The sequence below is a fragment of the Schistocerca piceifrons genome, chromosome 2 (assembly GCF_021461385.2).
Source record: "Schistocerca piceifrons isolate TAMUIC-IGC-003096 chromosome 2, iqSchPice1.1, whole genome shotgun sequence".
Lineage (NCBI taxonomy): Eukaryota > Metazoa > Arthropoda > Insecta > Orthoptera > Acrididae > Schistocerca > Schistocerca piceifrons.
In genome coordinates this window covers 39,008,791-39,035,773 of record NC_060139.1, presented here as the reverse complement: position 1 = coordinate 39,035,773, position 26,983 = coordinate 39,008,791, and positions in this window count along the sequence as shown.

The following is a 26,983-nucleotide window of genomic DNA, read 5'->3' as shown; positions in this document are numbered from 1 at the left end:
TTTTCAGCTAGGTGTCCGGGTACTTTTGATTACATAGTGTATCTGATTACTACAACAGCAGAACGAAGGCTGATGGGCTTCAAGCGCACAGGTAAACGCGAGAACCAGACCTGAGTTACGTGTTTGCTTACATCTGGTAGACTACGGCACACGTTTGTTGAACCTCCTCTGCTGACGGGGGGACAGTGGTTTGCGGCGATGCTATCTTGACACCATTTGATCAAGTCCCATACATGTTACGTCGTTGAAATTCTATTAGAAGCTTCCTTCAAATGTTACAGAAAAGAGTATGTCGTTCAATTACAAAAAAATACAAAGTCGGTTTCGTAGTTCGGCAACTCTATTCGATAAAAATTAGTTGCAAAAGTCAGGAAACGTGCCATATTGTCCGCTATAATTTGGCGAAAACCGCACCTTGAAATATGTAATCCTTCTGGATATAATTGGGGTTGCTTGTCTTAGCTACCTCATCCTGTATGAATACGGGGTGTTTCTGTAAGAACGCACAAAAATTTAACAGGGCATCGAGGATGTTCCACTGAACAATTTGAGGCAGGGAACCTGGGGTCAGAGAAGCCAGCCTAAGGAGATAACAGGAATAAAAGAACATTATTGTGTACTTTTTATCTACATTTGTTACAGTTAACTTCAAATACCATCATTGACACAATGAGCGTACCATGTGTACTGTACCTTAAAAAATGTGCTGAAACTGACGGCCGTCAATATCAATGCAAACATGACATCGGAGAGCAAGATTCTGACGCAATCTTACAACTATCCATAATTTGTTTCGAGTAACATTACAGGCAGCTAAAATTCTGGCAACTAATTCCATCTCCGTATCCACTGGGGTCTCATACACATGTGACTTTATACATCCCCGTAGGAAATGATCAGGGAGATTCAGGCCAGGTAACCTCGCAGCCCATGGAATAGGACCCCCCTTTCCAATTCAGCGAGCGGGAAGTACAGAATCGACACGGTTACATACATCCACAACAAAGTAAGGTGGTGCACGGTCATATTGTATGCACATCCTGTCACTATCAGCCAAAGGAATGTCCTCCAACAACTCTGGCAGAACTCAATGCACGAACCTCAAGCACAGGTGGTCATTCAGAAGGAAGTTATATCCCAATGAGATAGTCGCCTACAGTACCGGCCCAGATATTCACAGCAAAACGTACTTGATCGTATGACTCTGCTACAACGTGAGGTTTTTCCTCATCCCAAACAGGGCTATCCCTGCTGTTTGAAATACCATCACGATCAAGTGAGGCCTCGTCAGTAAACACCACGATCTGGAGAAAATCTGCTCGATCAACCCGTTGTAGGAGCAGCCACTGACACAAAGCGACCCTTGGTGCCAAGTGAGTCACAATCATTGCATGCGCTCGTTGTGGGAGGCATGAGTGTAATTATTGTTCGTGGAGTACTCGCCACACGCCAGTATCTGCAGCACCCATTTCACGTGCAATACGACGAGTACTTGTAGTGGGGTCCGCTGCAAGACATTCCAGCACCACCTCTTCAAAATCGGGTGTGCGAATGGGAGTGGTCCACATGTTGCCAGGTCCCTGGTTTCTTCTTTCTAGTGAACCAGCCTCCCACATTCGTCGATCAAGAGAAATAAACCCTCATCGTGACGAATGATACCTGTTTGGAAACTGTTCCCTGTACAGCCTTTCGGCAGCGAAAGCATTGCAACGTACTTCCCCATACAAAAGGTGCATGCCAGTGAGTTCTGCGAAACTACCGGCACTGCTCCATCGTACCGTGCTACGCATCTCTGAATAGTACTGAGTTATGAATCTGTCTGTCGTTGATTCACAGCACGGTTCTGACGTGGGTCAATGTAATCACTGTACAACAGAGCCACCTTCTGGACAAATAGCAGGTGTACCGGTATGAAATGAGCGTTTTTTTTTGTGAAAATGAAGCACTAATTTTGAATTGAAAAGTAAAAACATTTTATTCAAAGTACTGACCATTGCTTTCTATACATTTTGACCACCTTTCTGCCAATTTGTGGTCACCACGCCAAGAGAAATGTTCGTCTGAAGCAAACAAATCACACACCCAATTTTCGACTTTTTCGTAGGTATCGAAGTGTTGCTCAGCCAATGCGTGTCCCATTGATGAAAACAAATGGTAGTCGGAAGGGGCCAAGTCTGGTGAATACGGCGGGTGGGGTAGCAGCTCCCAACCAAGTGTTTTGATTGTATCCTGAACCAGTTTTGCTTTGTGTGCAGGTGCATTGTCGTGTAAAAATATTACTTTGCCATGTCTTCTGGCCCATTCTGGTCTTTTTTCGATCAATGCATAGATCAAAATGATCATTTGTTGTCTGTAACGATTAGTATTCACAGTTTCACCGGGTTTAGAAGCTCATGATACACCACACCTTTCTGATCCCACCAAACACAGAGCATTGTCTTCTTGCCGAATCCATCTGGTTTTGCAGTCGATGTTGATGGTTGTCCCGGATTAACCCATGATTTTTCCCGTTTAGGATCCTTAAAATAAATCCATTTTTCATCGCCAGTAACAATTCGATGCAAAATTGATTTTCTTTCATGTCTTTGAAGCAAAATTTGACAAATGGTTTTTTGGTTTTCCATCTGTCTTTCATTCAATTCATGTGGTACCCATTTTTCACACTTTCGGATCTTTCCCATAGCTTTCAAACGGTCAGAAATTGTTTGTTGTGCAACATTTGGCATTGCTGTCATTTGCTTCTGACTCAAAGTATCATCTTCATCCAATATTGCTTGCAATTCGGCGTCTTCCAACTTTTTTGGTGGTCTTCCACGTTCTTCATTTCTTACATCAAAATCATTATTTATGAACCGTTGAAACCATCTTTTGCATGTAGCTTCTGATAGAGCATGATCACCATATGCCTCGACAAGCATTCGATGCGACTCTGCAACACCTTTTTTCAAATGAAAACAAAAAATTAATGCTTTCCTCAAATCATCACTTTCTGGTACAAAATTCGACATTGTTAACACGATGAAAACATATCATGTTGTTTGTTCCATGTCTTGATGTATACAAAATATCTTTGACAGATGTCATACCAACCAAACAAAAAAAAAAAAAAATTAAGGCTCGTTCACAACAAATGTTCCCTATCGACACATTTGTATCTTAACGCTCATTTCATACCGGTACACCTGGTAAAGTAAACAAAAGCTACGTCATGACTTCCTGGTAATGAAGCTTGTCCTTGTTTCCCTACAGGAAATAAAGAATGTACTTGTAAATAAACAGCACAAAAAATGGTTCAAATGGCTCTGAGCACTATGGGACCTAACATCTGAGGTCATCAGTCCCCTAGAACGAATAGCTACTTAAACCTAACTAATCTAAGGACATCCATGCCCGAGGCAGGAGTCGAACCTGCGACCGTAGCAGCAGCGCGGTTCCTGACTGAAGCGCCTAGAACCGCTCGGCCACACCGCCCGGCAATAAACAGCACAGTACGTGTAAACTTGTAAGCATGTAGTTGTAAATACGCTGGAAAACAATAATGGTAGTCAAAACGGTAGACAAGTTTACTTCTGTATCTCCTTAAGCTGGCTTCTCCAACACTAGGTTCCGTATCTCAAATTGTTTAGTAAGCATTCTCTATGTCCTGGTACATGTTTGCACGTCTACGGAAACGCACTGTATACACTGAAACATTCGTGTTATGTACTGATTTTTAGTACTAATATAATGACTAAAGCAAGATATAAAGAGATAAAATATCTATGTATGCTCTCTAGAGATGTACCTTTACAGGACGACCCCTACGTGTTCGCACATTGACATAACGACATCGTAAATTACGACTGTAATGTGTCCAGAGTCGTCGAGAACGGGTCGTGGATCAGTGGAAACGTGGTCGGATGAATCACATTTTATATCAGGTCGATGGTCTTGTCCTTAAACAGGCCGGTAGGGACAGTGTTATGCTATGGAGAACTTTCACCTAAGCTTCCTTGGGACCTACTGTACATTAGTAATCTATGGTCCAAGCCAGCTGCCGACTATTTGAACTTTATGGTGGACCACCTGCATACGTTCATGCCAGATATCTTTGCAAACAGCGATGACTTCTTCCAGCAGGTAACTGGCCGTTTCATAAGCCCAGAAGCGAACGATAGTGGTTTGAGGAGCGTGACAGTGCACCCACGTTGATGTTTTGAGCACCAGATTCGCCTACATCGGGTGCCACATACTTGCGGGAATCTAGCAAAGGTTTGTTGAATACATACCACGGACAACTGCTGCTGTACTGTAAGACTTTGAACATAGCTGCTAAAGTTCAGCGACCGTTCAGAATTCTGAAGACGACGCTCATAGTAGCGTCGAAACCAGGTCAATTTTGACTTAATATTTGTGACCGAGGGCCTATTTGTTACAATATAATGCTGCTGTACTGCATTCCAAGGATGGACCATCAAGCTCTTAAGATGATAACTATAATGTTTCGACTTTTAGGTAACGTAATGTGGTATTCATACGTATACTAGTATTCTACAGTACTTTCTCAGTGTTATTTTTTAAATTAGTATTCTGTGAACTATATTTTTTAGCGAAATGACACGAGAGTATTTGACTTGCGACAAGTGATCCCAAGAAAATAAATTTAAATAACCTTCAGTCCATCTAGACATACATTTGTGTCGTTCTGTTCCAATACGTGTCTCGTCAACTCTCTCAGCTCTTACCCTGTTGCCCTTAGCCCCAATTATTGCTATTAAAGAAGATCAAATACAGACGTCTTCCATTGGCGACGCTTCCAATAACGCCAGAGGCCCTGCCTATAGTAAATTTCGTTCTTTATGGCGAATGCCTGTGCTGGTATGGATATAATCTCTCCTAGCCCAAATGAAGCAGATGTGCATTGTAGCAGTAAAACAACTGTTAACTGAAATGCGACAAAACTAGAATAAAAATGTGTATTGTAAAACTGGCAATATATACCATGAAGCATGTCAGTGTACAAGGGTGTACAGAACTAAAACATGCGATGCAAACACTAGGACTGCGTGCGTAATTTCAGCTTTTTGCTGACGCGAAGTCACTTCTGTATGTTGGTTAGTATGGTTGGTTTGTTAACAAACTGTGTAATGTTTCTTATCTTTACGCCTACGATGTCGCAGGAGGAATGTTGCGCTACCGTCGACGACGCATGTCGGTGAGAAATGCCGACGCCCACAATAATCGCTGCTATTTACAAAGGTGAAACATCAGCGAATTGATCGCTTTAGTAGGTGTAATAAATTAATTGGGAGGGGCCACCGTACTCTAAAGCGTGTTGCATAAACCGGCCTCAACCAACACAAACAAGTTTCGGCAGGAATCTTTTTGCCGCCTGAAGTCACTGGCTACATGAAAGGTTCGGAGGAATTACGTAAATCGTCGACAGTGTTCTGTCGTCTGTGATCGTCATCAATGGTCACTCGGCCGGTGGAAATGCGTTTTTTTCAGGTTACGTCTCGCGACATTATGCGGAATTCAGATGACGCTGCCTGCCCACTGATATTCACATTAATGTGCTGTGACATGGAGGCCGTTTGATGATCTTGGAGTATTATCCTTGGTTTCGGTAAAAGGAAAGTTCGGTGTTTATGAAATATTTGAGTCAACAACTTTGGCAATAGTTTGGAACTGGTTCTCTACGAGCGTGGTGACAACTCCTGCCGACACGACAAGAAAAACTGCATGAGAAGGAAACCAGCTAACTGGAATTCTCAAAGCTATGGCGTGAACTACATTTTGGAATGAAATACTTAACAAACAGAATGCGAAAGTTTGTGCTGAATAATTCAGACAATGTCGGAAGATATTAAGTTTTAGTGACTGAGGAAGAAATCACATAGGAAGTCCCACAGTGTTCAATTTTGGGTCCACCCCTATTCCTTATGTACATGAATGACTGGCACTTAACATGCAATGAGCGAAATTTGTACGTTTTGCAGAAGATACTAGTGTTATAATAAATCCCATTAAGAGAGAAATTAGTAGAAATGTTGGTAAATAGTATTTTCCAAAGAATTATTAAATAGTTCTATGAAAAGGGACTCTCCGTAAATTTTGAAAAAAAAAATACGCTACATTCACGTGTGTACAATAAATATAATCAAGGCAACAACTGACGTAGCACATAGGAATCAGTAAATAGGGTACAATGGTTCTAAGTTTTGGATATACATACTAATGAAAACTTGAACTGGACGAACCATATTACTGAGCTTCCCAATTAATTTAGTTCAACTAGTATTTCTCTTGGTATAATTACTGGTCTTGGAAACAGAACGTGTCACTCTCCTGATACAGTCTGCATATTTCCACTCAATGTATTTACACCCAATAATGTCTTCCGGAATGGTTTTCTGCCGTAACTCATCACTTAGAAAGAAAGAATTCATTGCCCAAAAGCCAGAAGTAATAATAATATCGAGTTCACCCGCGGTCGTCATGTAGGTACAAGGAATTAGGTATTTTAACTGCACCGTCTCAGTACACATATTCGCTAGCGAAATTCGTCATAAATAATCCATCACAATTTGACAACAACAATGGAGGAAAAATCGCCTTTATCCCCCATCGTTAAAGTTTTCAATGGCTCAGAAAGGAGTTCAATATAGAGCAACAAAAATTTTTAATAATTTTTCCCAACAAAATTAAATGGCTGGCAAATAGTAAAGCAAATCTTAAATATAATTTAGTATCTTACACTTGGACTACTTCTATTGCACTGACGAATTTCTCATTAAAAACAGGTGGGCACTATAAAGAGAAAAAGTGAACAGTAGTTGCCTGAGTGGGGTTTAAAATAATAATTTGTTCATTAACGTTAACACTAATCATGTAAAGGTAGCCTGCGAACTCATTGATTCCAAGTCATTTCGAAAAGGATCGTTCAAACGATCTATGTAAGTAAGTAACTTCGAGTGCCAGACCCACCAACTGTTTGTTATAATGCTTCAAGAATAATGGAAACAAATTCTGCTCAATTCTTTTTTCCACAGAGATTAAACACTGTAACAGTGTTTTGTATTTTTGCGTCCTTTCGTAAGTGATGTTTATTCTTGCTTCCTTCAGGCCCATCGCTCGTTCTGTTCAAAAGTATGCGTGATGATAATTTAAACTTCGGCGGTATTGCTTCTTGCTACATATGTAGTGTTTCTCCTGCGCACCCATAAACTAGTGTTGTAGTCAACAAAATTTTACTCTTCTTTCACTTACTTTGTGTGCTTTTCTCTATGTTTCTAAAAAAAAATCTTCATTAGTTTCTTAGTCCACTTGACATATGTGGTTTTTTGACGTCCCTAAAATTTCGTGACTTTATCTCTTGGTTTACTCTTTAGTTCCTCCCGTTCACTTATCTTTGGTTCAACGAAGCTGTTCTACTCTATTATTAGTATTTCAGTATAGCCGCACAAGACGAGTGTGTTTAACACCATTTACATTCTGTACACAAGGAAAGTTTATAGATGTAACCGACTTGGAGAAAGGGCACAGTATTATTACGCAGAGCCTGTGAACGAGTATCTCGAAAACGGCGAAGCTTGTCAAATGCTCACGTGTTATTGGGGTTGGGGTGGGTTGTTTGGGGGAGGAGACAAGACAGCGAGGTCATCAGTCTCCTCGGATTAGGGAAGGACGGGGAAGGAAATCGGCCGTACCCTTTCAAAGGAACCATTCCGACATTTGCCTGGAGCGATTTAGGGAAATCACGGAAAACCTAAATCAGGATGGCCGGACGCGGGATTGAACCGTCGTCCTCCCGAATGCGAGTCCAGTGTGATACCCACTGCGCCACCTCGCTCGGTACATTCTAGTGTCGTGATCACCTCCGGGAAGTGGTAGAAGTACGCTGAAACTACTACTAGGTTTGGTTCAAATGGCTCTGAGCACTATGGGACTTAACTTCTGAGGTCATCAGTCCCCTAGAACTTAGAACTCTCTCTCTCTCTCTCTCTCTACTCGTTTAGTCGGTTCCGACTCTTCGTGGCCCCATGAACCAAATCACGCCACTTTTTCCTGTCTTGCACTTTCACCCGTAGACCTTCCAGGTTGGAGCACATTGCTTCTGTGATGCCATAGATCCATCTCATCCTCTGACGTCCTCTTCTTCTAGTTCCTCCAATCTTCCCCAGCATTAATGTTTTTTCCAGCGAGGCATGCCTTCGCACTGTGTGTCCAAAGCAGGTTAGCTTTTGTTTTAACATTAGACCTTCCAGGGAGAAATCTGGTTTTATTTGCTCCAATATTGATCTGTTGGTTCTCTTTGCAGTCCATGGAACTCTAAGAAGTTTCCTCCAACACCACAATTCGAAGGAGTCAATTCTTCGCCGTTCCGCCTTTCTAATGGTCCAGGTCTCACATCCATACATCACAACTGGAAAGACCATAGCCCTCACAATACGGATCTTTATTGCTAGTGTTATATCTCTGGACCTTATAACCTTGTCAAGGTTTGACATAGCCTGTCTACCGAGCAACAGGCGTCTCCGGATTTCATGGCTGCAGTCGCCATCAGCAGAGATCTGGGAACCGAGATAACTGAATGTGGTCACTTAGAAGTACTTAAACCTAACTAACCTAAGGACATCACACACATCCATGCCCGAGGCAGCATGCGAACCTGCGACCGTAGCGGTCACGCGGTTCCAGACTACAGCGCCTAGAACCGCTCGGCCACTCAGGCCGGCTACCACTAGGTGCTAAGTGGTTGGACGTCCATGACTCTTCGCAGAACTTGGGGTTTAGAGGATTGTCTGCTCTGGAAATTAGGATAGATGATGATCTGTGGAACCTCTGCGGAAAGAGTACACTGCTGAAGCACGCATAAAAGTGTTTCGGAGCACACTGTTCATCGCACTTCGCTCAACTCGGAGCACCATAACAGACCATCCCTACGTGTTCACACGTTGATCCAACGACATCGTCGGTTACGATTGCAGCGGGCACAGGACCGTCGGGATTCGACCACCGGTGAATGGAAACTTGTCGGCTCTTCGGCTGGATCACATTATTGCTATACTAGGTTGCTGGTGTCGTCTCCACAAACGCTGTCATCGAAGTGAATGGCGGCTCAGAACGTGCAGCGCGCCACGACGCAGGGTGGTGGGAGCAGAATTACGCTGTGGGAGACATTTTCCTGCGCTTGCATGGGACCTGTGACAGTAGTCGAAGACACGCTGACCACCTGCATCCCTTCATGCTTGACGTCTTCCCCGAAGGCAGTGTCATCCTTCAGAAGCATAATTGACCGTGTCTAGGAGCCGGATCCGTGCTACAGAGGTTTGAGGGGCATTATACAGGGTGTTACAAAAACGTACGGCCAAACTTTCAGGAAACATTCCTCACACACAAATAAAGAAAAGATGTTATGTGGACATGTTTCCGGAAACGCTTAATTTCCATGCTAGAGCTCATTTTAGTTTCGTCAGTATGTACTGTACTTCCTCGATTCACCGCCAGTTGGCCCAATTGAAGGAAGGTAATTTTGACTTCGGTGTTTGTATTGACTTGCGACTCATTTCTCTACAGTACTAGCATCAAGCACACCAGTACGTAGCATATTCATTGGGCCCCATGTTCTTCCACCTACGCTCAATGGAGCACGTTATCATGATTTCATACGGGATACTTTACCTGTGCCGCTAGAACATGTGCCTTTACAAGTACGACACAACATGTGGTTCATGCACGATGGAGCTCCTGCACATTTCAGTCGAAGTGTTCGTACGCTTCTCAATAACAGATTCGGTGACCGATGGATTGGTAGAGGCGGACCAATTCCATGGCCTCCACGCTCTCCTGACCTCAACCCTCTTGACTTTCATTTATGGGGACATTTGAAAGCTCTTGTCTACGCAACCCCGGTACCAAGTGTAGAGACTCCTCGTGCTCGTATTGTGGACGGCTGTGATACAGTACGCCATTCTCCAGGGCTGCATCAGCGCATCAGGGATTCCATGCGACGGAGGGTGGATGCATGTATCCTCGCTAACGGAGGACATTTTGAACATTTCCTGTAACAATGTGTTTGAAGTCACGCTGGTACGTTCTGTTGCTGTGTCTTTCCATTCTATGATTAATGTGATTTGAAGAGAAGTAATAAAATGAGCTCTAACATGGAAAGTAAGCGTTTCCGGACACATGTCCACATAACATATTTTCTTTCTTTGTGTGTGAGGAATTTTTCCTGAAAGTTTGGCCGTACCTTTTTGTAACACCCTGTAGTGAACTCACGTTGATGTCTCGGCGACCAAATTCGCCTGGTGTAAATCCTAAGGAACCAATCTGGGTCGGTACCGGGCGCCATCACCGAATACGCAAATCAGTGGTCCGATATTTACGCGAATTACGTGACTTGTGCGTAGACTCTAGTGCCTCCACAAACCTATCAGTCAACTGTTGGGTCCCTGACACGCAGAACCAGTAAGGTATTTCGTTCCATACACAGACAAACAAGCTATTAAGGGGACATGCCCCTGAACGGGTTCTATTTTTAGCATCCTCTTCACCCTCATAGTGCAACTGATCTATAAATGAGAGATAGCCCTAAATTCTTATACACAATTATGGTCATTCGTCAAAGCAGTTCCCAAAAAATCATTGTGATATTTATTACATTTTGGTACTGACAACAATATTTATAATAGTATAAACAACGGAACACTATTTCACTGCAGTATCATTTTCTTGGGAGCCACTGACTGCACAGTTTGGAAGAAGAGTCACAGTACAGACAACATTCACGTAAGTGTTTTAAGCCTCCGACTTCCTTCCCTGATGCTGATCTATGAAAAAGACAAGTAATTTGTTTCACTACAACAAAAATATTTAAAAATGTAGCTCATATATCACCGACATCATAATTACGTTATAAATTTTTCAAGAAATAATAGGCAAGGGAGGTAGAGGAGGTCATTCTAAATATCTGTACCAATTTGTGTGAGTTTAACTTCAGTCATTTAGGAGAAAATTGTACCTGAATGATGAAAATTCAAGTTTCCTGTAAATCGCAAAAGAAGATTTACAGATTCATTAACTTACCACTATGCTCATTTAGAACATTCCAGCTGCATGCTCCAGTTGTCCTCCTGTTTCCTTATCCTCCATACTCTTTCTCTTCATTCTTTTCTTTATCCTTGACTTCTTGCTAGCAGCCTCTGCAGCTGTCTCTGGTTCGGTTACCTGCAGCTTATCAACAGCAGTTAGAGCTGAAGCCATATTCCTTCCCGTCTGTATGTTCAATTTCTTCATGACATTGATCCTTGAAATTGCGCCATCATTGAATGTTATTATTGCATCCATTACGCCAATAGTCAGCATTGTCAGCCCAACAAATACAGTTTTAGGTATTTTCTCCAATATACAGCTGTTGAAGCTTCCATTTGCGTTCTGAGAGAGACCACGCATACATTTCCTAATTGGATTTTTATTTTCCAGATCACTATATATAGGCCTAATTGCCTCCATTACAGCTCGTCTCATGTTCTCAAAATCTCCTACATTTCTCCTTATTGCTACTTCATAATATTGAGTCAAAGAATGAATTTCACTTTTTGTAAGACAACCTGAACCACCTACGTGTTTTCCGTCTTTACATAATTTTCTCAGCCGAGCTCCCATTCTTTTTTGTACATGCCCAACACATTCAAACTTTTCTATCAGTGTGTCCCCATATGGTCTGTCATTAACAACAGTAATGTGTCATTTACGGTCTCCATCCCCAACTATCGAAGTTTTGTAAATAAATGTTATTAACACTCTACATACTTCTTCTTCATGTCTACACATTGCAGTCTTTGTCGCTAGAGGGCTCCGAATTGTAGAGCTTCACATGGCTGTGTGTAGCCTAACTATGTCGGAGCGCGAGAGACAGCGTATTGTAATCGAGTTTCGAATTCGAAAATTCGTCCACACATACAGCACTCTCTCCTTCAGCATGTCAATCCCAGAGCGTTGCGACATCTGCAACAGTCCAACGCCTTGGATTCACTATCATCGATCATCCTCCACACAGTTCAGACTGCGCGACTGCTACGGTCGCAGGTTCGAATCCTGCCGCGGGCATGGATGTGTGTGATGTCCTTAGGTTAGTTAGGTTTAACTAGTTCTAAGTTCTAAGGGACTGATGACCTAAGATGTTAAGTCCTATAGTGCTCAGAGCCATTTCAACAGTTCAGACTTGGCCACATGAGATTTTCATCTGTTTCCCAAACCTAAAAAAATATCTTCGAGAACAGCACTTCGACACGGATGAAGCGGCGCAGCAGAGGTTAAGTTGTGGTTCCATCAACGAAGTCAAACATTCTACAGTGACGATATCAACAAACTGGTCTATCTTCGAGAGAAATGTATTCCTCACAAGGACACTATATTGAGAAACACATATGTAGACATGGAGAACAGAGATGTAGAATACCGTATTAATAACGTTTGTTTTATTTAAAAAGCTTTAAGAGTTTTCTCATTAAAAAATCGGAAGCATTACTTTTTAGCACGCTTTTTTACATTAAACGTTAACTGTTTCATCAATTACACGGAATTATAAGCAAATAAAAGACATATTCTTATGTGGAAGGCATTCATTGGACGAGCATTCAACCCGCCTAAAGTAACACTGTCATTATTTAAGTAACAGACTTAGTACTTCAGACTAAATCAAACATTTTCATCATTGAAACTTCCTGGCAGATTAAAACTGTGTGCCGGACCGAGACTCGAACTCGGGACCTTTGCCTTTCGCGGGCAAGTGCTCTACGAACTTCTTTTTTTTTTAATCTAATTTTGTTCGCTTTGCTTCGTTGTATCTGCTCGGGGCGGACGTCGTAAGACATCCGTGTAAGTTCGTTGTTGATCGATGAACTCAGTTTTTTTTTATTACAGAGGGCAGCTAACCCTCTGACCGAACACGCTGAGCTACCGTGCCGGCGCCAACTGAGCTACCCAAGCACGACTCAGCCCCCCTCCTCACAACTTTACTTCTGCCAGTATCTCGTCTCCTACATTCCAAACTTTATAGAAGCTCTCCTGCGAACCCTGCAGAACTAGCAGTCTTTCAGGAGTGCTAGTTCTGCAGGGTTCGCAGAGAGCTTCTATAAAGTTTGGAATGTAGGAGACGAGATACTGGCAGAAGTAAAGTTGTGAGGAGGGGGGCTGAGTCGTGCTTGGGTAGCTCAGTTGGTAGAGAACTTGCCCGCGGAAGGCAAAGGTCCCGAGTTCGAATCTCGGTCCGGCACACAGTTTTAATCTGCCAGGAAGTTTCATATCAGCGCACACTCCGCTGCAGAGTGAAAATCTCATTCTTTCAGCATCTCAGTCTGAAAACTATTTATACTGAGATCGTGTCTAAGGAACAAATTGAGAGTCCCAACGAGTAGTCAGCATAGAAAAAATTATGATTTTTGTCGATCGGTGACACAGTCATTATACGATTCCGTAGTCATTACGCCACGATTTAATGTAATTCATTGATTTAGCCGAAATTTTCGTGACTGTACACATTTACGCCTTCACGCCGTCATCAGAATCACATTAAATTAGTGTTCATGCAAAATATGTCGTCAAATTCCCTTAAATAACCGTACCATGTACGAGGGTAAGTCAGTTATTATCCGCAATCTAGTTATATTTTGTTTATTTTGATAATACTGCCGTTTTACCTTGATAACGCATGTTTTGTTGATTTGTTGTTATGTCTTTGCAATTTGCAAGCTGCTAGGTTAGTTTCGCTATCGTTGCCGTGCTGTTAATCATGGCTCCGCTGTCTATTTGCACCAAAGAAGAGCAACGTACAGTGATCCGTTTCATGTGGTCGGAAGGCGTATCAGGGGCCGAAATTCATCCAAGACTTTCGGTACAGTACATAAACAGAGCTTTGCCACAACGGAGTGTCTGCTAATGGATTGAAAGATTCTGAAATGGTCGCACAAGTGTCGCGCACGATGAAGGAACAGGACGACTGTTTACCGCCACTAATGAAGAAACCACTGAGCGTTCACGTGAAACGATTCTCTTTGACAGACGATTAACTATTGACGAGGTGGTACATCCTCTGCAAATTAGTTACGGGTCTGCCTACGAAATCATCCACAACAGACTTAGGTTTCATAAAGTTTGAGCAACATGGGTCCCAAAACAACTCAGACACTTGCGTAAACAAACGCGCTTGGACATCTGCGAAAAACATTTCGATCGCTTTGGTAACGGAGGGGACAACTTCTCAGACAGGATCATTACTGGTGACGAAACATGGATCCATCATTACGAGCCGGAGAGCAATCGGCAGAGTATGGAATGGAAACATCCAAATTCACCGTGCAAGAAAAATTTCAAGACCCAACCGTCAGCAGAAAACTGATGCTTACTGTTTTTTTGGGACGTAGAGGGTCAAGTACTGGAACATTATGGGGAAAGGGGCTCAACAATAAACAGTGTACGTTACAGTGAGATGCTTACTGCCAGGCTGAAGCTTGCAGTTCGAAACAAACGCAGAGGATTGCTGTCAAAAGGTGTTGTGTTGTTGCACGAGAATGCCCGTCCGCGTACTGCTGCCCACACTGCTGAAACGCTCCACAAACTCAAATTTGAAGTACTGGATCATCCCGCATATAGTCCCAATTCTATCACTTGTTTGATCCACTCAAACAGGCATTAAGGGGCCGTCAATTTGCCTCGGACGAAGCAGGGAAAGAAGCGGTGCATTCCTGGCTCGCAGCTCAACTGAGAACCTTCTTTTATGAGGGCATCAGGAAGCTTGTACAACGATGGACCAAGTATGTTGAAACGCCTAGTTCGAAAATGATGTTCTTGTAAGTTTCCTATTTGATTGCCGGCCGGAGTGGCCGAGCGGTTCTAGGCGCTACAGTCTGGAACCATGCGACCGCTACGGTCGCAGGTTCGAATCCTGCCTCAGGCATGGATGTGTGTGATGTCCTTAGGTTAGTTAGGTTTAAGTAGTTCTAAGTTCCAGGGGACTAATGACCTCAGCAGTCAAGTCCCATAGTGCCATTTGAACCTATTTGATTACAATGAAATTTTGTAACTACTTTGCGGATAATAATTTACTTACCATCGTATTAGGCACATTGTGTCTTCATTCATTTACTGCGGTTTTGATGATGACTTACATCGAAACGGGTAAAGGCGTAGGGGAGACGGATGCTTGGCACATTTACGGACAGTACTTTTTTCGGCAACCATGCTTGCTAGAGCGCTACCGACAAGGGAAGATAAGTACCGTCATCCACTAAGGGCTCTCACTTCACGGCACCAGGTTACTGAAGCTCTTAGTGTGAAGAACATAATTATTTGTGCTTTTATGCTTGGTGAGTGAATTCTGTTACTCAAATATCGAATCTCCTTGGGAGCATAGCTTTTATCATCGAGAACAGATACATATATTTTCGGTTTCAGAAGATTATTCTAGTTTGCAAGGTACATTTGGGTAGTCTGAAAGAAGTTACTGTGTAGTTTCCAAATCAAACATGGCGACGGGGCAAGTTTACGCAGTTCCGTTGGGAACATTTTCACAATATTTTGCATTGCCATCATTGCTAACGCCCCACTAATGGAAACTTTAAGACAACAGCAGTTGGAAACTGCAATTTAAAAATAATTAAGGCACAGGAGAATTTCTAAAAGAAGCTATTTGGATTCAATTAAAACTCAAGCAGAAAGAAGTGATTCTATCAGAGCAAGGACTGATGCTGGCAAGATACTGTTAAGAGCAAGAAGAAGGAAAAATATGGATATGCCTACTTCTGACGTAATGATTAGTGTACTGCCCAGAGGCAGGTTTTCATGTGGTAACTCTCCATGTTCTGTCTACTGCTATCCTCTTCAGGTCCGCTTGGTTTCCGCTTCTCTATCTGTCATCTTGTATCTACCCCTTCGTCTCAGTCTTCTCTCACAAAATATCTCTTCCACAGCGTATGTAAACAAGCGCCCCCATCCAGTTCTGCTTGCTTTCTTTTATCACGTCCCGGGTTCTAATGAAGAGGATGTAAATTGCGTTTGTATTTATTGCTTGAAACGATGCAAACAATCAAAAGGAAATCAGGCATGGAGTCCACTGACGTAGACTTAAAAGATGGGCTCACTACGATTGTGCCACAGGACACGAAATGTTTTTTTTTTTTTTGAGTGCATAAGTTGCAACTCGGATAGTGATGATGAACAGTTAATTAATTTAATTGATTTAATTAAGATTCAAACTTCTATGAAAGCCAAGTTATGCTAACAGATGGAAACACGCCAAAAAATTTGTTTACAGTCAGTAAATCCGTTGTTTTTTGCCATCTTAATTAGTGTAAGAAAGAGTATATTTTTTTACTGCGAACAATACATATTTTGAAGCGTTTATTAGTGTGTTTTGTTTATTAATTATTGTGTTCTAAGATATGCGTGCATGTGACCACATAGGTACGTATACATTCCCCATATCTGGAGAAGGTTCATGCATTCCAGCCTATGTAAAATTATTTTGCACTATGAAATGTAATGTTGAGTCAGAGGTGCATAATCATGTTATAAGACCAAACACTTTTAGACACGATAAATCTAACCAAAAATTTAAAAGATTCCGCCAAGAAATCCATGTTAACGTGCTCCGGTCTTCCATATAGTTGAAAATATAAAGAAAAATGTGATAGATACGGAAAATAACATAAAAAACGCGATTGCTTTTGGGGAGATAGAATTTTTTGACGGTTAAACGACAGTTACAATCGACAGTTAATATCGGTGTTGACAGGTTCTAACTTCGGAGACACGGTTCCAGGTGTGGTTCTGCTTAGGCTCGGTGTGTGGCGGAGAGCGCTTCGCTGATGCCTGGGACTGGCGGACGGCGGGCGCGTGCGGATAGCGCGTTGGCCAAGCGCTGCCGGCTTCTGTCAACAATGCCGCTTGTTGTGCAGCGGTGGCAAAACTCGGCCGCGGGGGCGGCGTATAAAGGGAGCGCCGGCCGGACCGCCGGTACTCTTCGGCCTCCAGCGGTCCGTCCACAAACGTCCATCACCGCAAGGGGTACCGAGGTACGTACAGCCGCCACATTCCATACAGGCGCTGCCTGGAGCGCGTTTCCTCTCTGGCGCAAGTCAGCGACAAAATGGGAACGGTAACAAGTCTGATCACATTCATGTTTCGTATACCGTTTCAATCGCCCACTGAAATTTCTCTGTTGCTGTGCTCCTGAAGATGAAGACTAAGTTTTTTTATTTATGGATTTGGCCAGCTATGAACCGCATACAAGTTAAGAGTTATGATGCTTCATTTTCTTCCGTTCTTCCCAGTACTTCTTCATTTTCTTGCCAACTCCTCGTCTCTGCTGATCTGTCCACACTCTCTTGGGTCGAGGTTTTGGCTCATCTCCTTCATAGTTTGCGTTTTCTATCAGTAGCCGGAAGTGATTCCTGTCACGTATTACTTCTTCTGTACCACCTATTTTGTTGGCGTCTTTCTTTACTGCTTCTATCCATCCTACTGTTTTTTCAGCTTACTAACGTAATTAAAAATTTTCTTTCTAATCCGTGTTTATTCCATTCTTTTTAAATGAAGACTGATTTCATGTATATCTCCACGTAGCGTATCCTGTGCATTCATTCCTGCGTAACAACTGTAGCCTAGAGTTATTTGATCCTGCTTACTGCGTCCGAGCTATAGTCTCCTACATATAATTTTAACCCTCCCCCCCACCCGCCCCACTCCTACGATCACAAAATTAACCTTCTATTCAGGCTTCAGGATTGTCTTGTCAACATATCCTTACTTTTAGTGAAGTTGTGGCATAAATTCTTTTCTCCTCGATTCTAATCACTATTTCTTAATTAGTTATCCGATTTACCCATCTCATCTTCAGTACTATCCTACTGTACAACATATCAAAATCTTCTGTTTTCGCCGGCCGGAGTGGCCGTGTGGTTCTAGGCGCTACAATCTGGAGCCGAGCGACCGCTACGGTCGCAGGTTCGAATCCTGCCTCGGGCATGGATGTGTGTAATGTCCTTAGGTTAGTTAGGTTTAATTAGTTCTAAGTTCTAGGCAACTCATGACCTCAGAAGTTAAGTCGCATAGTGGTTAAAATGGCTCTAAGCACTATTGGACTCAGCATCTGAGGTCATCAGTCTCCTAGACTTAGAACTACTTAAACCTAAGTAACCTAAGGACATCACACACATCCATGCCCGAGGCAGAATTCGAATCTGCGACCGTAGCAGCAGCGCGGTCCCGGACTGAAGGGCCTAGAACCGCTCGGCCACCACGGCCGGCAAGTCGCATAGTGCTCAGAGCCATTTGAACCATCTTCTCTTTTCGCTTGAACTGTTTATGGTGTACGTGGACATACACTCCAAATACTTAAATTTATATAGGATGTAAACAAATGCTTTTCTTACTATTTTCAGTCTTCATTTTTATATCGTCTCTACTTCCCCCATCATCAGCTATTTTGCTGTCAGAACGGCAAAACTGAACAACTAGTTCTAGCGTCTCATCTCAAGTGCTTCGACTTACTTAATTCAACTATGTTCCATAACTCGTGTTTCACTTTCATTTATATCCATCTCATAACCTCTTTCCATGACGCCGTTCATTAGTAGCACATTTTCTACTTCTGAACATGATTTAGGAACAAACCGCTTGGATTAAATTCGATGATTCTTTGACGCGCCTTTTCGCCAGGAAAAACAAATTTTATTATTATGTGCCCAGAATTTCTAGTTTCACTTAATTACGTACGTCATATTATGCCGTAACGTAGTGTGGGGTGCAGTATCTATTGTTTGCTCCATGCAGTTCCCTCGACGAAAAATGCGCGGAAATAACGATTCGTAGGCTTCTGTTGTACGGCCAAAGATATACTACAGCTTTCGTAGAATTCCCTGTTTAGTATCTCATGTAAAAACTAAACACTGTTGTCTTCACCATCTGTATGACTTTCACCACCACTAACATTTAATTCATATTTACTCTGATTATTTCCTCTGTGTTCTGTTATGAAACATCATATTCTTTAGTAATTTTGTGCATTTCAAGAAGACGTCGTCTGTCTAGGAAAATTTGTGCAGGGTGACATCAAAGAGGCTAGCACCACTTTTACCATTTTCTGCACTCTCTCGTACAATTTGTTCCTAATTAAACAATCCCAGTCAGAAGGAGAGTCACGTTCATTTACTAAACGCGAGACAGAAACAGGTTTACGCTTGAATAATAATAGTATCGAAGGGCGCACGTTGTTGTTGTGGTGTCATTTTTAATAGGCTCACAACATAAATTAAAAATATGGATGGTGAAATTGAAAGGAGTATACTGGGGCACATTTGTATAAGACCGCAGACCAGAGATACTGCTTCTGGGCTGAAGTCATTATAGTGTTGGAGTAAGAGAGCCAGTTGTAGGTAGCTGTCTGTTAGGGAAAGATGATGGAGCAGGCAGTTATCGTGGTGTGCTGTGTGAAGCCACCAAGTGTTAGATTAATGTAGATATGTTAATAGTATTGAACTTGGAAGCAGAAGACTTCATGCAAGCAAGGCGAAGATGTTTTTGTTTTACCAGCGCTTTAGTATGGATGAGTTGGTAGATAATTTGTAATTGTTGAGTAACCCCAGAATGTTTGTAAATTGTTTTGATAAAATGTTAGTTAAATATTTCATTTTTGTAATGGTTCTAAGATTTGTTAACAGAGCTATATGTAATTTGATGATTTGCATTTATACTGGTTTAGTGAGGTTAGATAATATTTGCTGTCTAAATCTAATATTTGCTGTTTAAATCTCAAAATCTGTAGTTTCAAATCTAAATTGAAAGGCTCCCTCGTGGCTCTCTCTCTTTTTTTTTTTTACTTTTAAAAGCCATCTAATTTAACACACTGTGTAAAGCGAGTTTTAGGAGCAAATTGACGAAGGGCCAGTTTTCCTAGTGGATTCCAAGGACGTATGATTTCCTCCTACAGATTTGTGAGGTGCGGAAACTCAGCTACAGTTTTTCTTTGTATATTTTTTCAAGCCATGTGGGACCGTCTGAGCTAAAGATATTACCACACGGAAAGAATCACTGCACGTATAGTACACAGTACGAAAGTTTTTCAAAAAAAGTGCAGGTGAGACCTGAAGAACTGATATTCCATGTTGTATATAGCGTCTTACCAGGGAATAAACATACATTAAGAGGTTGTTGTATGAACTTTTCCGAAGAAGAAATATTTCGTCAGTGGTTTCCGATAGTTATAAAGTAATCTGAAAGCGTCAGAGATAGGAATGGTGTATGTGATAGCAGTTACTATTTGTATTGCTTTGTTAATTTCCTTTTGCAGCTCACATTCGAAAAATTGAATTGTAGTGCATACGATACGGATGAATATAGACACCAACATCTATCTACTAAATTAAACTAAAGTAAACCAAACTCTGTCAGAACAGGCCTTGGAAGGCCCAACGGTACCGACCGGCCGCCGTGTCATCCTCTCAGCTCAGGGGCGTCACTGGATGCAGATATGGAGGGGCATGTGGTCGGCGCGCCGCTCTCCCAACCGTTGTCAGTTTTCGAGACAGTAGCAGCTATTTCTCAATCAAATAGCTCCTCAGTTTGCCTCACAAGGGCTGAGAGCACCCCGCTTGCCGACAGCGCTCGGCAGACCAGACGGTCACCCATCCAAGTGCTAGCCCAGCCAGACAGCGCTTAACTTCGGTGATCTTACGAGACCCGATGTTACCACTGCGTCAAGGCCTTTGACATCTACCTACAGGAGGCAGAATACATATAGAAACGGACAGTGGATTTTTTTAAAGTGAATAGTAAGGAGACTGACAATAAAATACAAGTAATAATCGAATTTACTATCACTACTACTGCTCACATCCCTGACAATTTCAAACAGCTGTGCCTTGGAAAACATAGAATACATGTCTCAGTTCCCTTTCAGGCAGACCCATATTGTAACCTCTTAATGCACGTCCATTGCTGACTAAAAAAAGTAAAAAAGTAAACGTGCACTTAGTCCACAGGCCCTGGTGGGCCCTTCGGTGCCAGCCGATGGTCATGTTATCTCCCGTGAATTACGTCACTCGGTGCGGTAAGGAGGGGCGTAGAGTCTTCACACCGCTCTCCCAGCTGTTGTCAGTTTTCGTGACCTGCAGCCGCTACTACTAGGTCAAGTGGCTCCTCAGTTGGCTTCACGACTCTAAGTGCATCCCGTTGCTGTCCTCCAGCCAAGGAAAATGCACTGGCAGTACCGGGAATCGACTCAGGGTCTTTCACATGGCAGTCGGCCGCGCTGGCCACTCAGCTTCGCGGGTGGACTGAAACGTAGTGGAGACTACAGCAAATCACTTCTTTGTAACTTGCGTTCTTTGAGCTACGTACGTAGTGACTCGCTTCATGCTCTAGTATCGTTGTCGCAGATGGCTCCATAAAACGGAAAAAAAGGATGACGAATACGAAATCTCTGCTCTGTCGAGTTGTTTCTCACCTCGTATGCCGGAGGGCATTAGTGCTACCTTCTTAGAATCTTTCGCCATAACCAGATCTTGTAATTTTAAACGTATCCTTTGATATTATGTATGAAACACTCCCGTACAGAGTTTTTTTTATGGAGATCGTTGGGCCTGTCTGCAACATTTTCAAATCATCGAAAATCTAACAATCATCTTCTCTTCCTTCTGTTATTTGTCATTATAAGCATCCCAGATGTGGGAGTGTTATTAGCGAAAGACACACGAGACGTCACCGAAGCTGATTAACTCGTAGAGGTAGTAAGAGTGAGAGTGTAACGGAGAAACCCGACAAATTCTTCTGGCAGACGCAGCAAGAGAGGCGTAATACATCACGGACAGATTTAGAATTGAAGTTCGGAGAGTGTACTTTCCAAGAAGAGTCGGGGAACTGACTGCTTCCTCTCACATTCGTCTCTTGAAATTACCACGTTGAGAAAAATCAGAAGTTACAGCTCATTCGGAATCATATCGACAATTCTTCCCACGCACCATTAGCAAATTGTGAAGTGGCTTCGGGGAGAGTAGATGTGTATGTGGAGAAGCAGTAAAATTTCCATAGTGGAGGCCCTTCGCGTTTTTCAAATTTATTTATAATATAGGTACAAAACATGCTTCAAAATATTCGTCGGAGATTGTCCATTATCTAATATAAGTCTTCAGAAATTACCTGGACAGTTTTAATTTTTATAACGAAAATGCGTAAAACATTTTAAAATTCGTTAAATATGGCGCTAACGCCAAGCTGCACTACGTATCACTAATTATTATTGAAAACTAGTTAAAGAATTTTAAATTCTATTTGCAACCGGTTGGCTGGAAATTTGTGACACTGTAATTAATTACGGTTGCTGATCACAGCCATGTTCAAAACATTATTACCACAATCTTTATTTTTATTCACAAGTAATTTCCAAATCCATAAACTCTCTTTTGTTTTCGTCCTGATACAGGTTTATGTAGTCTTTCGTTTCGGAAGAAAAATTAATGCATGTTGTTGTCATGAATGTGGAACTTGTCTTAAACACCGCAGTGCAACACTAGGTATGGTTTTGTTGGAAACAGTATACCTGCATTTACGAGGTTAGAACACCTCATACAAGTGCACTATGCAAATATACACTGCTCAGTAAAGATTCCGCACCACGTAGCAACTTGACGGTTTCTTGAGTAGTAAGACATTGTTTCCGTTTCCCAAGTAGAAATGAGGTTATGTGTAGTCGGCTTACGTAAGGGAAGAGAGTGTCGCATTTCGCAAGGGGATTATGCATGCACACGACAGTGAGAATGTGCCCAGACGGATGGAAGAAAGTTGAGCATGTGTGCTCCTTACTGCTTCCTGGCGGCCGTCCCAAAAAGTTCTAGCTTTCCTTTCGCGTTGGCATCCTGCCTTTCACACGCAAAAAGAAAAAGAAAAGTGATCTGCCACTCACCGACTTAGCATCCTGACGAACTCCACTGGCTATATAAGATTGTGGCGCAAGACGGTACCGGAAACAAATTAAATTGCTAAAAAATGCTCCTATTTGTAAAGGAAATGCTGCTTACAGCACCCTGAGCGCCAGTTACCAGATGAACCTGTGAAGTTTGTCTACATATGACGATTTATACAATCATTAGGAGGCATCGCTTGAAATCTGTTATAGATTTTATGCTGGCAGCTGAGCATTGGGCTGAACTGGGATCGCCATCCACTGAAACATCGGAATCGGCTCGCGAAGGCATCGGGGAGGGTTGTTTGTTCTTAGATGACAGTGTGCCGAGGAATACAGGACGTTGTTTGGTCGGTATTCAGTCTAGTGACTGATTTTAGAATCACATGAAAAAAATGAGACTCTGTCATAAGCAGTTTCCGCCATTTTCTATATTTTTTGTTGCTGTTAGACATGACGTGTTTTGTGCAGCGTTTTGTACGTGTAATTGCTGTACATTATTTTAAACTTGTTTGGAATATATTGCTAAGTCTGCTGGTACAGTGTTTTATGGTGAAAAACAGTATATGTTTTTTTAGAACGGTTAAAGTAGCTTGTGGAGAGTTAAGCCCTTCTTAGTCGGTCGTGCACTGTCTTGTACTTTGATACAGAAGAAGGAGCATGTGATACTTGCAAATGAACTGAGTTTCTTTAATGTCTTATTAATGATATCTGTATTGAAGATAGAAGTTTACTTTGGTTTACAATAGCTTCTACTTCAAAATGTATTTAACTTGTATCTGGTTTCTGATAACACTTCTACTTAATTTAATTGTGGTTACTGATTATTGGTGAGTAGTAGAGTAATAATGTAACGTATAGACGATTGTATGCAATATTGACAAGATTTTCATGATGGCAATCCTTTTAAAAAATTTCAATAAAATATTTGTGCCTTGGCAGTTGTTTTCGCGTTTGGAGAAACATTAATTTTCCAGAGCAGTTTTTGCAGTTTCAGAAAAAAAGCTGCGGCACGTGTGAAGTTAATGTCATTATTTCAAAATGGGCTAAGAAAATGTATTAAAATGCTATTACAAGGCTGGACAAAGGTTAAAGTTTGAAAAATGTACTGCCCTACTTCAACTAGGCAAAAATTGGCTTTATCCACACTCTATAATTTTTCTTTACCATCACCCGTCTAATTCACTTTCTGAAAATAGACATCGTGCCCAAGCTCTGGAGCAAGTTCTTGGTCAAAACTGATGACAGTAACTGTGTATTTAATTGGAAAAATGTCCTACCTTTTGCCGTGACGTGTGTAAAATGCAATTAGACCAGACTAACATAGCCTAGAAGACCTATAGCGGTATTCACAAAAGTGTACCAAACATATATCTAATTATCTGGAGAACTGAGCAGTTAATGCACCAAGGGAAGCTTTTTGTTTAAACTGGCTGAAAACACGAAACTTTCTAAGTCAGTTTAGGTTTTGTGAAGCAGCAATTTGCTATCTAGTTACTTTAACACATCGCAGATTCTACGTATGTATAAGAGGCACTGAACATAAAACGTGAAAAGTCAAATTTTGACTTATATCTTGATTAGAGCTGGCAATAGAATTGGAATGAACGTTCAATCAATCATCCGCGTTTCCCCATTGTACTGTGTAAGTGCGGAAATGATGATGAAATATACTTCGATATCCACCTCTCTTTTCGGTGGTACTCCCCATTACAGAGAGCGATGCCCCACGGTTCAGTGCCTCGACTGCTGCCCTGGAGACACGACCTTATGGAGAGCATTCTTCAGCTCTTCTTAGAATAAGCTGGCCGGCAGATCCTCGCTAATCTTGGACCACAACCTAACCGTGAGGTCCTTTACAACTGGCCATCCGTGATGGACTTTGGCAAATCCAAGCCATTGAGTCTTTATAATTGACCAAGAATTGAAATACTCGTATTTTTCAGGAATTCAGGAAGACGACGTTTCAGTTTTGCAAGATACGTGCAAGTTGTCTTCCAGTAAAGATACGCCAATGACATTGGATCAGCAAAATATGTTTAAGATATTGATGCAATCTCGCACGCCTGACTTGGCCAGAATAGGTCTATCATTTGTGTTCCTTTCCACCGGAATCATGGAGGTGGGCGTGATTTTCTGGAGACGTACATGAAAAGTAATAACGTGAATCAGCTATCAAATCGCCCGCCTCGTAGTAAATATCGTTTAGGGCAAACTTATCTACTTGGTCTGAACCGAGGGCGAGCATCAGTTTCCTCAGTATGCACCGCCCGTCAGCAAACACCCAAGAAGTGGTGCTTCTCCTTATGAATAACGCATTAGAGCGTCAAAATAACTTTTTTTGTCCATTTTAATTTTGTCGTAATCTGTCGTAAGAGTAGCTTGATTCTTTACTGTTTCTCTAGGCCGTGCCGATCCCTTCACCTCCGCATGTGCTTTGCAACTCACGCCCTCAGTAACCTGTACATCCTTGTCTCCTCTGCAGTTTTAGCCGTCCATGAAGAATTACATCGGACACCTAGGAGCAGATCCTCTCAAGTGCATCTATACTGGAAAATTTTTCGCTCCTCTTTCCACTCATATTCATTCTACGATCTCTTGACGTCGCTCTTTTCTTGTCCACTTCCCTGTGACACCATTCTGTAGCGCTACTTTGCAAGCCGTTCAACAACTGCCACAACTGCATACAAAGCAGGGAACCTAATGTGCCTGTCCCTAATTTCAGTTACAATAACAAACATTACACAACTCTTCTCTCGAAGAAAGCTGTCTCCTTCTATTGTTAGTTTGCCTGTGACTATTTCTCTGCCCACTGTGAGTATATTAGACAGAAGTCGTTTAGGTCTTCAGTCGGCCTTTTCCAGTGTTGTTCGTTTGAAAATCAGTGGTATGAATTTTACTTTATTTGTTTAACGTGTCCCTAATCTAAGCGGCAAGAGAACTGTCTGTCCGTCTCTACACTTATTTATCTACATTATGACATAACTGGTTGAAGTCTGAAGCTGACGTAGGAAATTTCGCACGACTCAGTATGTAGCGCATTGTCGTAAAAGTGACTGAAGGAGAAAGCGTATCAAAATTTGTAAGTTTCTCGTCAGTATTTTTTACTTGCGGCCTGAACGGCTGCTTGCTCTGAGAACAGTCAGTTTGAGGCGCTAAGATGCGTTTAGGCTGAGACACATTTGCTCTTTTTTTGTAACAGATCGTGTGTATTATTCTGCATACAAGTTAACATACGTAGCGTCTTAGTCGCAAACTACACTCCTGGAAACTGAAATAAGAACACCGTGAATTCATTGTCCCAGGAAGGGGAAACTTTATTGACACATTCCTGGGGTCAGATACATCACATAATCACACTGACAGAACCACAGGCACATAGACACAGGCAACAGAGCATGCACAATGTCGGCACTAGTACAGTGTATATCCACCTTTCGCAGCAATGCAAGCTGCTATTCTCCCATGGAGACGATCGTAGAGATGCTGGATGTAGTCCTGTGGAACGGCTTGCCATGCCATTTCCACCTGGCGCCTCAGTTGGACCAGCGTTCGTGCTGGACGTGCAGACCGCGTGAGACGACGCTTCATCCAGTCCCAAACATGCTCAATGGGGGACAGATCCGGAGATCTTGCTGGCCAGGGTAGTTGACTTACACCTTCTAGAGCACGTTGGGTGGCACGGGATACATGCGGACGTGCATTGTCCTGTTGGAACAGCAAGTTCCCTTGCCGGTCTAGGAATGGTAGAACGATGGGTTCGATGACGGTTTGGATGTACCGTGCACTATTCAGTGTCCCCTCGACGATCACCAGTGGTGTACGGCCAGCGTAGGAGATCGCTCCCCACACCATGATGCCGGGTGTTGGCCCTGTGTGCCTCGGTCGTATGCAGTCCTGATTGTGGCGCTCACCTGCACGGCGCCAAACACGCATACGACCATCATTGGCACCAAGGCAGAAGCGACTCTCATCGCTGAAGACGACACGTCTCCATTCGTCCCTCCATTCACGCCTGAAGCGACACCACTGGAGGCGGGC